Consider the following 16,566-nt stretch of genomic DNA (forward strand, 5'->3'; position numbering starts at 1 on the left):
CAGATGGGCAGGTTCAAGGTATCAAAAGCCACCTCCCCAAGGCAACACACACAGCCCGTGGCCAGCTCGGCCCCTCTGCCCTTCCCAGCACAGGGGGGAAGCCAAGCTGTACGAGCAATGTAGTAAAACAGCAAATTGACCAGTAAAAGAAATCAGTAAATGAAGGGAACAGCTATTAATATGCCAAGCCAAGATGTGTAATTATACCCTAGGACTTTTCCAAACTAATACATGTTAAAGGTGTAAACCTATTAAAGGAGAGATTTTTCTGTACAGGGAACTTACGTAGATAGAAGGATTTACACTGTATTTTATTCTTGTATTATAAGGTATAAGGAACATTTGAGCAAATCCAGTCATTCCTATTATTACAATATCATACGTTTTTCATACCATTTTATGCAGTTCTTCAAAAACTTTGGCACTAATTCTCTTTATATTGTTAGGAATTTTCTTTTAAAAACAGAATTCTTTTTCTCAAATAGTTAATTAGATTTTGAACTTCAAATACAGTACTTTTTTTTTTTCCTCCCAAGAATAGGGGTGTTAAATCCATTGTGCTGGCCAAATTACAGTTTGGATAGTTACATTCTCTCTGCTTAATCACCCTGCAATTTCAGTCGAGTGAAGGATTTGGTGCCTCAGGTGTCCTGAATTCCTTCAGGGCTCTGTGTGGTGAAGTTGCTGCCACCCTCCACCCCAGAAGCTGATGAGTTTGAGGGCAGAAAATTTTTGTCTCCTTCCAGAGATCAGTTTTTTCAGTATTCCTCTCCTGTTACACACTTTGCAGAGAGTTTGTGCTTTTCCAAACCAAAATCTTTAGACTTACTGGGGGGATTTCTCTTGTTACAGGAAGAGAATTTTTTTATCTTTAAGGGACCACAGAAAAATGATTTTATTTACTTGTTTATCTTTTGCCGTGATGGGTGCAGCAATGGAGCAGGTCCTGGCTGCCACACCACATCCTCTCCAGCTCCAAGACCTGCTGCCTCTCAGCATCCTCCCTTTTCTTGTGGCTCAGGGGAGGGGAGGGGAAAGGATCAGAATAAGCAGCAGCTGGATTTGGATAGGAAATGTTGATGGGTCATAACCCTTGCTCACAGACAGGAGCTGCATTTGCCTGGAGAAGGGAAGCAGGAGGGAGAGCCCCGTCCTTGAGTTTGGGCCAGTTTATTCGGAATGAAGGGATAGGTTGTGGCACTGCGCTGTGAAGGGCTGGAGTGAAGTACAAAGGAAAAGCCCAGAGCACGCAGTGAGCCCTGCTTAGTGATGCACAAAGGCCTCTGAGCAGGCGGGATGAGCCCAGGGGATCGGGAGCACAGTCCTGTGGCCGGGCTGTTTGCTCAGCCAGCGCGGCTGCCTGCGTCTCGCCCCTGTGAAACCAGATGTGCGCCATCGCAATGACTGACGTGGCCGAAGGCCAGGGCATGGCTGTGCTGGGGCTGGGGCTTCTCCTGCCCTGCAGCCTTGTTTTCCCAAAACAGCAACACCTCCTCCTCCCCTCCCGTTCCCCATCCTGCTGGGCGTAGTGAGGGGCTGCTCCGGACCCAGGGACAGCGAGGAGGAGGAGGAGGAGAAGCACACTGTGGCATCAGAGGGTGGTGGTCATGAGGACACATCCTCACCAAGCCCTGCTTCCTAAAAAGCTCTTTTTCCATGTGCATTTGATTCCTAGAGTCACAGTGCTTTTTCTAGCAGGAGCAGAGATCTCAGTGCTACTTCCAAACTCCATCCCTGTGTAGCACCAGCAGTGTCACAGCTTTTCTGTGCACTCCTATCTTACCACGAGGGCTGTTGACTAAACACCTCTTTAGGAAATAATTTGGGTTGTTTTGTTGCGTGTATCAACTTAACTGTTCTGCTTTTTAAAGAAGAGAAAAAGCTTTTCCCTTGGCTGCCTTCTTTAAAAAAATAAAAATAGCTTTTGAATATTGGAAGAAAACTTGGAGCTGTGAGCCAGCTAAATAAACTGTATCATGAAACCTTAGGGACCACTGAAATGGGAACAGTGGCCCATTACTGCTAAGAAGGTGTTTTATTGAAATATATTGAAAATACTCTGATACATGTTCCCAACAGAGTGAGTGAAAAATGACAGTGCCCAGTGGTGATAGGGGGTGTTCTCACAGGAGTACCAGAATACAGAACTCAGCACTCCTAGACTGTGAGCACAATGGTTTGATAGGTGTTACTACCTAAAGGGACCCAAAGCTAATCAGTTTTATTATAATTTATATCTCTGGCAATACATTCGTGTGCATAGGTTGGGTTGTTGTAGAAGCAGCCCTGGGTTTTTAAAGAGGATCCTTTGTGAGTGAGGTGAAGCGTTCAGTCTCCTGATGAGAGAGGCAGATTACCAGGAGAGGGCAGTGCTTCCAGCAGTGCATTCCCCTCAGCCCCAAACTGGGCTGATCCAGCCCCAAACACCCAGCTGGGGACCCTGGGGTGGCTCCAGCCCCCCACCCACCCTGGGACACGGGGCAGGAGATGGTCTGGGGTGACCAGGAGTTCACTGGTTAATACTTAACAGGCAAAAATGTGTTTGATTGACATTTGTTTTGTTGATGTTTCATTCTGTGGTTTTTTTTCTTGCCATGGCAACTTTAACATCACGACAAAACACCTACTTTTCCTCTCGGAGCCATCGCTGTTGTCATGCCCAGTGGGTTATTTTGGTAGACAGGGCTTGTTCTTTTCAAGTGGAGGTGTTCCCATCTCCTACCAGATACCACCTCCAGTCTTTCCTGTCCTAAGAAGGTTTTCTCTGTGTGAACACTGTGTTTCAACCCATGGCAAAAAAAATATAAAAAATAGAGTTTTAGTGGAAACTGCAGCATTTCCTCTACTGTACGTGACATAAATGTCATCTCACATAATTAAGGAAAGTAACTGAGAACAGTTAGTGGTGATTACCTCTCAATATATTGTGTACTTTGGGGCAGAAAAATAAATTATGAATAATGCCCAAGCATACGTGGAACAATTTGCACACTGTGTTGTGAGTGATGCAGACCTGCTGGTAGAAGAGTGTGCTAATAAATTTTACTTTGTGGCGGAAACAAGAGATTACAGTTTATTAGGAAAGGAGATGGCAATTTATTAAGATCAATCAAATATGAATGCACAGCAAAAATGATGCCATACTTATTTATTTATTTATCTAGAAGCATGAGGGGGGGAGCAATTATATAAAATTTGTTGTTTACCTGTGATGTTTGATTCATTATTAATATTTTTATGTTTAGAGGGAACCATAATTTTGCTGAAATGTCTTCCATAACTCCTGTACAATCATATTCATAACTCACCTGAATGTTGACACATCCTGCTGTGTATATATAAATTAACTAGTAACACTGGCATTATAAAATGATGCATTAAATGAAGATGTGAATGGTAATTTAAAGCATGCCATGAAGTGAAATTTAAACCATTGTACAACACTGAGAGGATTTAAAGAGCCTTGTTCATGCAGAATTTGCAGGGCCAGTAAGAAAAATGACAGTTTCACATCAACAAAAAAGAAGACTAACAGAGGCACAAGGATTACTGAAATGTTAATTGCTTTGGCGTTCTGTTTTGCTAGACACCATCAGCCTAAAAATCACATTTCTGCCTGAAGATATTTTAGCATGAGGGCATTAGCTGAGATTATTAAAAATGACCCAAAAAACTGTTTACTTTGTCCTTTTTCTCAGCACTTTGTGGGTTGTAAGTTTCACTGTTTCCTGTTTAGTCAGTTGTTTTCCCCATTTGTTTTTGTAGGTCTTTCAAACAGCAACAAGGGAAAATGAAGCATTCTCAAAACAGGAAAATATGATTTAACCCCACAAAAATGGGCCTGGGGATCCAGGAGTGGGAATAGTATCCGAGATGGCCTTTTTCCCTGAGAAGTGCAAGCAGCAGTTTGGTTTTTCAGCAGCCCATGGCTCCGGTCCGAGTGTGAGCAGCCTGGGTTGGCACTTGCCTTTGCCAGGCTTGGCGTGGCCCCGCTGGGCGGGTGGGCTCCTCTGTGCCACGGAAGCACTGGCACCTAAATCCAGCTGAATTGCTCCCAAATTTCTGTTTGGGAAGCAGGGCACAGGGTTTGGCCCACTACCAGCTGCCAGAGTGCAGAGTGAGACCTGTTTGGCCGTGCCTGCTCAGGAGAACATCTCAAGGACTGAGTGCAGATGTATTGCTGGTTTAGGTAGAAATTGCCTCGTATTAGGACTAGACATAAAATTGACTCATTTGGGGCAGGTTGACTCTGGTTAGAGAAGATTGCACTTTGTGGATGTCTTTTCTTTTTTTCTTCTCTGCCCTGCAGGCAGCTGAGGCTTTTCTGTAGGCAAGTCTGAGGTCTCTGCATGGAGAGGTACCTGCAAAAGTCTGTGAATCAAGTGTACATGTAAAATAATGGCATAGCAAAATCATTTATTCCACTGTACTTGTCGTAATTCATGATCTATTCCTCTCACTTGGACCTTAGAGCTTAGTATCCAGTGATAATTTTCTTTCACCTAGGTGAAAGATACCACCACCTAATATGGATCAGATCCCATGGGCACACAGTGCCAAATAGCCTTCTAGCCTGCCACGCTCTCTCCCAGTTATTTTTAATGTATTACTTTATGTGTTCTGTTTTGAATATCCCTGTCTGATGGTCTCTGTCTGTGATGACTCTTTGTAATTGAATGGAATTAAAGTGGGAGTTTATGGTTCTTCTTGGTCTTTTAAAATATTTTGCTGGCTTAGAAATGCATTATATTTCATGGTGACCTTGCTTAACAAGTGCTACCATCTCTGTTACTAAGGCTGAAGTTTTTAGCCCAGAGCAGATGTTGGCTGAGCTTGCAGGTATGAAGCTTTTATATGAAAGGGTATAAAACGCTTTAAAAATACGGCTTGCAGGTTCTGTGGCCAGCACTCAGTGCTTAGACAGCACCTTTCAATTTTCAAAGTGTTTTGCAAATATTGGTCTATAGAAGATCCTGAAACAAGTTGTATTATCCCCAATTTGCAGATGAGGAGGCAGAGATGTTGGGGCCATTGACTGCCTTGAAATTGTGCAGGCCACTTCAAAGCCAGGCCAGGAACACTGCAGACTGAGCTCTCAGAGAAAGAGGCATCCTCAACATCAGAGACATTAAAAAATAGCTAGAGCCACCAAAATTCCTAGGTGACATGCCCAAGGCTCGGGAGAATTGTCAGTGCCAGAGCCAGCAGTGTGCTTTTGCTTCACGTGTAGCTCTCACAGCTTTGGGCTTGCATTGACAATTACACTTTTTCTTTGCCCCTGGAAAGAAGAGAAATGCCTTGAGCAAAGTGGTAGGCTTCAGAGAATCGCCTTTTTTATAAACAGAGTAATGCAGAGCTTGGCTTAGAGGCGTGTGATGAGCTGGTGACCAGGGCAGAAGGAGGGCACTGGCCTTGGATTGAGCTGTGTGCCTGGCTATGGTGATACTGGAAAATAAGAACTGATGATGTGAGAATAGGATTGAGGCTTGTCTGGGTGAGAAGTTTCTGCTGAGGAAAACAAGATGGATCAAAAGATTTCCCAGCTAGGATCTGTAGAGCATCCCCTGATGATCTGCAGAGACTGCCTGGGCATGCAGCCCCCTGCTCATTTTGGCTACAGAGTTGGTCAGGGTGTGTTAACACTCAGAGCCTTCCAAACGCTGCTCCTTTGCCGTCGGGGCTGCTGGGAACGCTGCCACAGCAACTCTTGTAGAAATCCAGCAGGAAGGAGGAGGTGGTCCACAAGAGAACTGTTGAAAAGTTTAAGTCTGTGTATTCTGTCGTGTATTTCCCAAAGCAATCCAAGTTCCTCGAGATTACTTTGAAGTCCAGGACAGGAAGGATTTCTCTTAAGCACAGGTGATAATTATTACTAGCGTGTTGCATGCTTTATGGTTTATGTTATTGCTGAGCTCCCGGTGTGTCGGGGGCTCTGTGTGTACGTGTGTGCTTAGCTCTGCACAGATATAACAAGGATAAATCCTGCCTGTTCCCATGCCCTGTCTGTGCTGACCTGCTCAGGGCGTCCGTGCCCCTTTAAGAGCAGGCACTTTCTGATTCATGTAGGCTGTTTCTGGCAGATTTAGGGTCTTGCAAAAGATGCCCTTAGTCCCTTATTAAATATTCATAAGAGGGTGGGGTCACATTTTTGTGACCTGAAAAAAATCCCATTAATAAATTTGTTATCTGACACGAAAACACTTTAGGGTGGAAAGCAATCCGTATCGCATCCCATTTAACATCAGATCACAAGTTGTCAGTAAATTGGGTCCTTTGTCTTTGCTTCTTGTGAGGTTCTTCAGCAGCATCACTAATGGGGCTATTGTCTGACAGCCCCGACTCCTGCAAATAACGGGAGGTTCTGCTGGGAATGGTGTAGGGCAGCTTCTGTCTGCTCTTGTGCTTGCACGTGAAGTAACTGAGGAGTTACTCTCTGCCTCAATTTTGTCTTCAGAAACTATGTGAAAAGGTAAAAAAACTGTAATTGAAATAGGGGGGAGAGGTTTTACCAAATATTGCTGCCTGAGAAGTAGTTGATGATCTCTGTGGGATACAACTCAGCATATGCTATGGATGGGAGCTTTTTGGGGAAGGGAAAACAGGGCACCAGGTTTGTGGCAATCCCTGGGTTAGAAAGAGTGCACGAACAGGGGGTCGAGTTTGGGTGAAGTCTGGAAAAGCATTTCTTGGAGCTCGCCCTCCTAAGTTTGTGAAGCTTATTCTGAGTTGGGTGTACGCACGTTTGAGAGGTGCCCCAGACTCAAACACAGCGGCTTTCGGTGCACGGAGCTCGAGGCTCGGCTGCCTTAGACATCCACGTGTGGCCGTGGATGTCGCCGGGCAGGGCTGGCAGGGGGACTCGGGTACCGCCGGTCCCCAGGCGCGGCCGAGGGAAGAAGGGGAGATGCTCCCCTCCGCAGGCCGAGCGCTCTGCCCCGCTTCGGTGCAAACTCCCGTCAGAAGCACCTTGTGCTCGTTTCTTTATTATTCTCCGTTCTATTTTCCGATACCGAAATCGCGGGGTTGTGCGGCAGAGCTGTCGGGCAGACAGCAGCAGAGCGGCAGCCACTTTCCGCGGGAGCCGGGAAAGTTGCGGGGCGGGCAGGAGGCTCTCCCCGGGGCGCCGCCAGCGCGCTGTGCCGGCGCTTTCCCCCGCCCCGGGGTCCGGGGGGGTGTCCAGCCGGCGGTGCCCGGGCGGGGGGCGGGGGCGGCCCGCGGGGCGCCCCGTTCCGGGGCGGGGTGTGCGCGGCGGCGCAGGGCGGGGCCGCGCGGGTGGCGGCGCGGCGGCGGCAGCCCGCGAGCAGCGCGCCCCGCACTCCGCCCGCGCCCGCGGAGGCTCCGCACCGCTCCGCGCCCGCCGCTCCGCCAGCCCGCTCCATGGCCCGGCGCGCCGCTCGCCGCCCGCCGCCGCCCAGGTGGGTGCCCCGCGGGGGGATCGGGGGCGGGAGGCCCGCGCAAAGTGGCGGAAAGAGCCGCGGCGGCCTGGAGGAGCCGCGCGGTCCCGGCTCCTCCGCGGGAGGAGGAGGGAAGGAGGGAGGGACGGCGTGTGCGCCCCGCAACTCTCCGGGGGTTTTCAGAAGTGATGAGCGGAGCGTGTCGCCTGGCGCCTGTCGTGACAGTCGCGGGTGCGCGTAGCCGGGCGGGCTGTGCCGCAGCGCTGGAGTTGGGAAGGAGAGCGAGGAAGGAGGGAAAGTGCACGGAGCCGGATAAAACACAGTGTCAGGTTTAAATGTCAGGAACCGGGATCGCTGAATGGATTCGCTAGTCAATTTACCAGGGGGAAATTAAGTGAGTGAGCTTTGTTTTTGACATTGACTGGTGCTGTGAACCCCGGCGAAATGGATGTAACGGGATCTCGGCGCAGCCGGGCTCGGTGTCAGCGTTGCAGTGCGAGTGAGCTGAAATTTCGAGGGTGGTGGTGGCGGGGAGGAGGGAACCCTTAGGAAGTGGGTGGTAAGTTTAGAGCAAAGTGCATATACACTCTTCCTCTCTGCAATTAACTCCTTCAAAGCCAGCTTGTTTCCGAAGGCGGTGAGAGTTGTGACTTTGCTGGTGGCAGGGAAAAGCCCCTCGGTAACGCGACACAGTCCTGCCGGTGCGTGTGCCGCCGTTCGACCCGCTACCATTTCATATTTTTAAATAAAAACAAGTTTGGTGGCAGGAAGTGTGAATCATTCAGGGTGACCAAGATCTGTTTATGAAAACCAAACGGTTGGATTTATTCTAGCAGTGAGTGTTGAGTTGTGAACTACAATAAATCGCTGAAGTTTATTTCTAATAAAAAGCGACTTGCGTACGCTAGTTTGCTTTTTTATAAATAAACTTAAATATTAAAAATCTTTTCTTTTATTTGGATCACAGCTGATTCTCATGCCTGATGCTCCCGGGCCCAATCCTGGAATGCCTTGTGCATGTGCAGTAGCTGTAGTAGGCAAGGAGGCTCTTTACCCTCCTCTCCCCCCGGAGCTGTAAGCACCCTGCCTGTTAAATTATTTTTTACCAGATCGAACCCCTCGTAAGTGTGTTTAATGTGCGGAGCTTTCAGGCATCTCGCACATCTTTTACACCAAGTTGAAAGGCATTTCTGTTTGCTTCTAAAAGTCACGGCTACAACACATGTGCACATGTGCGTATGTCATTAGAGTGTGCTTCTGTCTGGTAAAGAAATGGCTTTTGTTGATTGTATATTTTTTGTAGTAGCAGCCTAGGAAGTCTCTAAAAGCAGGCTCTGTCCTCGCAGCCAGCGGAAAATCTGCTGTCAGAGGGCTTTCAGTGATCTCCTGTGGCTACGTCCAAAAAATTTCATTGATAAGGCTGCAGAGATGAAACCCGAGTCCTGCCTGAACAGAGTAGCTGCCTTGGCCTAGACTGTGATAGAGCTGAACTGCAAACTGATTGGTCTGACACTTTATAATCAAAGTTGATTTATTGTTCATTAGTAGTGCATTAGCCCTTTCAGGCAAGACAGTTATTTGTGTAGTGGCCTGTCAAACAAAAGACCGCTAGCACCTGTCATTTCCAAACCATGAGATAAGCAAGCAGATATTAAGATAATGCAAATAGGAATACAGTGGAATGAGGTAAAGTTCTAGCAATTTCTCTGTAAGAAATATTGTTTTATTTAACGTGCTCATGCTTAGCAAATAGAGGAACTGGATTATACAGTGAAGGGGTTCCCCTGCACCAGGATCATCAGGAGGAGAAGGTGCTGGGAATGAGCTGGGCATCCGTGGCTTGTGGTTTCAGAGCACCTCTGAGGTGAGGAGGGACTTGGGGCAGATAATGAATTGGGGAAAGCCAGTCACTGATACAGAATGAAGATGTAGATGCTGTTTTGTAGCCTTAATTTAATTTTGTTTGATTTTGGTTTTAGTGTGAGAGCAAGAGTTTTTGTGCTTTTTTCCCTGACTCCTTCTTCCTCTTCCCAATGGACAGATGTCATAAAAGGATGCTCTTACTGGCAGGGGTTAATTATATGAAAACTTGATGACATCACAGCAGAGCTGTGAGAATGTCAAAATACATCTGCTGCCATATTCAGACATATTGCTCTCCCTCCTCTCCCCCTATATCAGCTCCCCTCCCCTCTCAAAAGGGAATGATCTCATGACATAAAACAGAAAACAACACAAGTGTCAAAAGAAAACAAAATTAGTGAACTTTTGTCTGCCACCATAGAAACGAGGATTAACTTATGTTATTCCAGAGCATGGAATGGAGACTATCTGCATGAGGATATATAGTGTATTGTCTTCTGTGAATTTTCATTTGACAGGGATTTTGGAGGCTGTGATCTTAATTAAATCTCAACTGACTCAAATAATGCATCTAAAGGCATGCAGTGTTGCGTAACCTTGCTGAGTTGGTAAACCATAAATCATCAGAAAGCTTATGATAGGAAGGGCTGCTTTGAAATTTTTTTTGTTTGCTACAGTTGGTTTGTTTTTTTTTCTGAGTCTTGTTTAACATTCACTTTACTGTGCTGTGCCATTGTGCCCTCCCTTTTCTAAGCACTGTTATTTTTGCTTTAAAAGAAAAAAAAATGCTCAGAGACATGCTCTGACCAGTCACTCAGCTGAACTAAAGAGAAGTCATAAATACAATGGGATTGACAGGGAAGAAATAAAATCCCTGCTCTGTTTTTGCAGGGACCTCAGTGCTCAGAGGAAGGTGTGGGTGCCTCACGTTCTTCTGGGGCTGAGTGAGCCCTGCACACGTTTCAGAAGTGTAGCTCTTAACCCCACGCTGAAATTGGTGCTGGGGTGTGAGCAGTGATCAGAGCCCACGGTAGAGGGGTCACAGATGGATGGTTGCACTGATGGACGGTGGGCTCTGATGTCTGCACGAGTGCAGCTGGTTTTAGTTGTGTGCAAGGAAGAAAAGGGTTGCAACAGTTGTGTGGAGAAGGATGAAATGGATTTTTAGGCACTGAAAGCGAGGTAGGGCAGTCAGAGCAATTTCTTATGCACCGTTTTAACCTGACAGTGCTCAAGCACCCTTGATGCTTGAGAATGAAGCTGTTTTTAAAATCCTGAAATTATTATTTTGGTGCAAAATGCCTTGGTTTCTGTGTCTGTGATTACATGCTCCGGCAGCTGAAGAAAGGTAAGGGGAGAAGGATTTTTACATTCAGAAGTTCAGGGAGTTTCAAAAGCTCCTGTGCTTTTCTGCGCTGTATTTCTTAGTCTTTTCAGAGTTGCTGTAGACAAACGTGAGCTGGGAGGAACACAGCACTTGGATTTACTTTCTGTAAAGGTTTCTCAGTAGCAGGATAACTTACTGGTGTTTTTTTTCTCCCCTCTTTGCTAGGGAAAAGTGGTAGCTGGGGTAGTTTTATCAACACCTGCAGAACTAGATTGTGGGAAAGTCCTGACACCATAAGCTAAATTTGTTATTGTTTGGTGAAAGGCTTGGCTGGTTTTAAGCAGTTTGTTTGTTTTATTGAAAGCAGAACTGCATTACTGGAAACTACTTTGCTGTAGTTCAGTTAAAATGTTCTGTCCTGTTTTGTTTTTATAAGGTGCTTACTTGTTCAGCTTCGCTTTCCAGTTAAAAGGAAAGGGGGAAAAAAATCCACCATAGACTCATCTGCAGATTGAAGTGGCTGTGTAGAGATTGGGAGAGAAGCAGCACTGGCAAATATCTCTGCCCCAGCCTTTTTTTCTTCTATTTTTGTTTTTTTTTTTTTCTTTTTAACCTTTCCAGTGCGGTTTCCTGCGCTAGCAGGAGGATCTGTAGTCTGTATTGAAGTTGAATGAATGTTATAGAACACAGACTGAATATTGAACAAATAAGTGGAATTGCTAATTGTTCTGTGCACTAGTTTCGGACGGATTTGCCTTCATTGATTAGGTAAGATGCTCTGTTATTTGGGAGGGACAAGAACCCCTCCTCCCCAAACTGACAACGGGTTTTAATTTTTAAGCTTTATCTTGCCCTTAAATCTGAAACATCATTGTTCAAATAACTGAGAACAAGGTAAACCAACAACATCAAAAAGGTCGGCTTCTGTGATTTCTCAAGGGCTTGTTATTTTGTACTTTCCAATTCTATTTGATGTCTTGACAAAACAAGATGACACAAGGGAGAATACATTAAATTTTGATTTTCATCTAACCTGTTACAGTAGTGGCAGCTTAATTTCTTTTACTTTTTACCGAAGACGGCTTTTTGCACAATTACTCTAATTGCCACGCCACTTTATGAGAAGGTTTCTTTGCGGGTTTCCCATTTGCCTTGATTTTGTGAGGCATTTTTTTGAACGTGCTTTGACCTTTAACACGGCGAGCTGGCTGGTTGGAGTGCGTCTTCATTAGAAGTAAATCAGTGAATGGCAAAATTGTCAAAGAAGCAACTGATGTTTTCTCATTAGAATCTAATTTGCACCGTTGTGCTTAGCTGTGATGTTCAGCTGTAGGTGTCTGCCATAGGTGTGAAAACCTGCACATTTTTAAGCAAATAAAGTTTACAACTGTTATCAAGGCGTCGCTTGGAATCAGAGTGGCAAAGCCAACCCGAGTGTTTAAGCAGAGCTCTGGATTGTGTGGGAAATAAACAGCATGATTTAACCAGGTGGATTTTATTTTTTTTTTTCAAGAATCACTAATTTTTTTTTCCAACTGGCCACGACAATGTACGTCATCTCAAATGCCCTGGGTTTGAAGAGCAGGCAGCTATGGATTTGATTCTTGCAGGAAAAAATAGCCAGGGATGTAGAGGGGGCTCATCCTTCCTAGAAATCTGTTGGGAGTTGCAGTTCTTTAAAATCTGCCCTAAGAAAAGAAAAAAAAAAAAGAAGAATCCCCTCTGTATAACACTTCCCTTCCACTCACATGAAATTCTGGGCATATTAAATGTTGCTGCTTCAATCGTGGTCTTTTATTATTTAATTAAGCTCTCCATAATGTATGTATGAATTAATACACAAATGTAAGGAGTCTGACACCATGATCATTCTCAGTATATTAAGGGTGTTTGGGAGAGAGGGTTTCAAGGGGTTTTCAAGGGCTTTAGGGGTATTTTGGATGTTTCTAAGCAGGATTGCTTTTGGTTTATTTGAGGCTTTTTTGGCAGAATATGTTGATCTAACATTTCCCTTCCTAAACTCTGGAAAAAAATGCAGGATTTTTTCCCTTTTTTTCTTTTTTTAGTTTTAAAGTGAATCATTATAAAATCACCACTCTTTCAAACCATGTACAGCAGGTTATATAATTTTTCCTTTCATGCTAGAGATGGAAACAAAAATGGTAACTTTTTAAAATGTGAAAAATTATGATGGTAATCTCAAGCTTAAAATCTCACTCATCTTTTTAAAGGGATATTTGGATATGTGTGTGTATCTTCTGGTTTAGTCTCTATTTGACAAATGTTAGATGTAGAAAGGATTTAATTTATGTAAACTTTATATTTTTATGCAAATTAAATGGGTATTTATTATAGCAGAAACAATTATCCTGGCACTTAGTGAGAAACCTGGTATGCATGAGAAGTGGAAGATAAGATCAGATGTTTCATTCTGTAAACAAATACGAAAATATTCCCATTTTTCCTCAGCTAGAAGAGAATGCAGAAGACGGCAGACATCCTGACATGCCAGGGAATGTCAGCATAGCCCATCGTTTTGCTTTCTGTGGGTCAGAAAGAGATCTTCACTCCTGATAAAATACAATAAACAAAATTATAATAATAAAACGCTAATTTAATTTTAAGGAGGTTTTTTTTCCCTCTTACAATAGGGAGTTGTATTGTTACAGAGAGCACAGTTATGCTAATGACAGACTACTTAGCTGATTTTACATTAATATAATAAACATTACCTGTCTTAATGTGCTGTGCTGTATTATGGCAAAAGAACTAAGTCTAAAAGTGAGATTCCATTTCGCATAATGAACCAGCCCGGCAGTTCCTGCGTGAATAATTCCGACAGTGGCGTTTTGTGTGGGGTTTTGGAGGATGAAATATTGTGTCGGAAATGTTTTAGTCTCAGGATGGAAGCAGGTCCTGCCTGCCTTCAGCACTTCTTACTTTGCTGGGCTCTGCTCTGGCTTGTGGCATCGTGCCTCTCTGCTTGACAGGGTGTCAGTGCTTTATCTTCTCCTGTTTTGCATTGTTCCACCTGAATTTTTTTTAGTATTTTAAATATATTGCATTTAATATCTTGCTAATAGGACAGCTCAAGTTCATTGTTTGGTTTTGTCTGGCCGTAGCTATTTTTACTGTAGTTCAGTATTTTTAACTGTTCCTCAGCGTCTTGTTCTTTTCTGTGTTCAGCTGTTTTGCTCCGTTTAACTTTTATCACAAAATCTTTAACCGAAGAATTGCTGTTTGGAAATCCAAGGTGCCTGGGATGAGGGCTGACTGAAATCAAGTTCGAACATAGATTGCAGGAGAAAAGGATTTTCTGGCAGAGTTATTCTTTATGAATTAAGGAAATCCTCCCCATCTTCCATGCATGCCTGCTGACAGTTAACAGGACTGCAGCCGTATCCAGCACCGGAGGCACGGGGTGTGAAAATGGCATTCTTCTTTTTTCCTTTTTTTTTTCCTTCATACAAGATTAAACTACTTGAAATTATTTAGCTAGTATTTAATTATATTAATATCACCAAAAAATGAAGGAATGGAGATGATTAAATAGGACTAAATCATTTTCATCCCCGTGACCCTTGTCTGGGTTGTGTGGAGGAGTGACAAATGCATCCCTGCTGTAATTTCGCGGGGAAGTTAAAGGGGAGCTTGGCCCAAGTTTGTGGAAGTTTCCCTTGGTCTGTCTTGCCAAAATAGGGCGTTTTTAGGGCTTTAAATGGGAGGGTCTCAGAGGGGACTGTGGGGCCAGGAGGGCTTTGGGGGATGCAGAGGAGCGGAGGCAAAACCCTGGGAGAAACAGAAGCAGTGAGCGAAGACAATTGTGAGTATTAAAGACATTTTTTGCCGTTGATGGTATTAGCATGTCAGCAGGTCCATACTAGCACAGCTCCCAAAGCCAAACTGCAGCTGTATTTTTACCTTTGCTGCCAGGTTTACATGCAGCTGGGTATCTACCACACCCTATTGTTATCAGTCAACAATACCAAAAGTAGTTCATTAATCATATCAATAACAACAATCATGTTTCAAGTGCAAAATAGAAATAAACAACTTGAAAGAAAAAATAAAAGATTGATTTCTTCTCTGCATGCTAACCTAGCATTCTTTAAATATATCTGCCAGTAGTTTAATTTGAACTTCAACTCCCTGAAGGCAGTAAGACAGAATTATTTTAGTTCTTCATAGACTGCCTTCTGTGATTCATTGTTAACTCATAAAACATGCTCATTTTCATGTACTTAAACAGTTAAGTCATTTTTAAAGTTGGTTTGTAATTTTTTTTGGCAACACATTTAAGTTGACATCTGAGAGATAGAAATCTAAAATGAATTTATAGCTCTTGGTTTAAGTTTCACTTACTATCAGACAAAATATCAGAAATAAATATTTTTTATCTAACATAATGTAAAGTATATTGCACAGTATCTAAAATAAAGTTTAGTTTTGACTGAGTACACTCAAAAAGGGACCCATAAATATTAGAGAGCTGTAGTTAAGAACTTACATGACTGTTTTAAATACTATTGATTTAAACCACTGGCTAGATTTTATGAATCAAAGTGTAATTTCCAAGCTTTGGCTATATTTCTCATCACTAAAGCACTCTCTCTTGTGTGCCTTTAGCAGCTTTCCAGACATTCAACACGGGATTAAATGATAGTAGTTACAATGATCAATAGGTTAAGACCGGTACAATCACTCTTACCGCTAATGACCTCGGTAGTAATGGGTAATAAAGTGTGGGCTATAATAGCCTATTGCTGGTGCTGCATGCCCTTTGATTCCTAGTATTACCAGGGACTAGCTACATGGAAAAGTTGGACGTTGGGAGTTAAGAGAGTGGATATATAGGCCATCATTCTTAACTATTTAAAGTCCCTCAGACCGTATGTGTGTGCCCACACTCGTCTGGGATGTGTGTTGTAATTTTTAACACAATAGTTTCTGGTTCATTTAGATTTGTTTGTGCAAGGTTTCCGTAAGTTGCTTTTGTGATAAACTAAAGTACAGGCCGTGGCTAAATGTGGCTGTTAGCTGTGTTTATAAATGGAAGGCAGCACCTTCTTTAGAAGCGCAGGTGTGGTGTGAAAATGTGGTTTCAGATGGTAAAATGAAGTCAAACGGACCGACACAAACTCGTACTCTGTGTACTTGTACTCTGTCACTGTGTGCAGTACATACATGCATTATTTTTTTTGTTTCTGCTTAAGTGCTTCTGTTCTAGCAAGGAGTGTGCAGCTAAGAGATTTGTTACTGGAAGGTACGTGGCCAGTTTTCAAAGATAGGGCCTAATCGCCAGATCTGTCCCAAGATAAACGTGCAGAGAGGCCATGGAAGTGAATGGGAGTTGTCCCTGCCCAGCTGACGGCAGAATGCAGCCCTTTGGATTAATCACCGATGTGTAGGGTTTACAGCACCCCACCCTATTCCTGTCTGCATCCCTGCTTGTCGTCATAAATCTGACTGAAGAGTATTTGTCTTGTCTATCTTCCAAGAAGGGCACAGAAAACATACTTAAGCATGTTTCCTCTTCTGTTTGCTTGGTCCAGCTTCAATAAGAGGTAGTACAAACCCCAGGGTAAAGTAAACTTCTCTGGGGATGAGAATAATGAAGGTGAGTCACGCTTTGGGGCGAAGATAGTGACGGCAGGATTTAATTAAATAATTTTTCTACTCCCAGAAAAGTTTGTAAAAGACTGTGGATTAAGATATTCTGAATTAATGGGATTACCCATCGTGATGACTCAGTGTCCTCAGAGCTGGTCCTGCGTGGCAGGGTGGTGGCTTGCCCATAGGTACAGGGACATGGCACCATGAGAGAATGGCCACTGGTTTTGGTGGTTCTGGTGTTTGTCCTGTAATTAAATCTCCTTTTGCCCACCCCATCAGTGATGTGGGAATGTGCTGTGCCACGGGAAGTGCTCAGAGGACCTCGCCATGTTGGCATTAATGGGATGTCATGGGATGGTGCTGGGCTCT

General features: G+C 44.1%; 1 protein-coding gene across 13 annotated transcripts in view; it reads left to right on the forward strand.

Annotated features, from left to right (window-relative positions):
* Positions 1-16,566, forward strand: part of FOXP1 (forkhead box P1) — a 371,464-nt gene that overhangs the window by 281,756 nt on the left and 73,142 nt on the right. The window contains exon 1 of one of the 13 annotated variants that reach the window (XM_064723629.1): positions 7,290-7,415. The exons of the other annotated variants lie outside the window; for them this stretch is intronic. The gene's annotated coding sequence lies outside the window, so the exon portion shown is untranslated. Of the gene's footprint in view, positions 1-7,289; positions 7,416-16,566 lie in introns of those variants that run through there. 13 annotated transcript variants of the gene reach the window in all.

The sequence above is a fragment of the Zonotrichia leucophrys genome, chromosome 12, assembly GCF_028769735.1.
Source record: "Zonotrichia leucophrys gambelii isolate GWCS_2022_RI chromosome 12, RI_Zleu_2.0, whole genome shotgun sequence".
NCBI classification, from domain to species: domain Eukaryota; kingdom Metazoa; phylum Chordata; class Aves; order Passeriformes; family Passerellidae; genus Zonotrichia; species Zonotrichia leucophrys.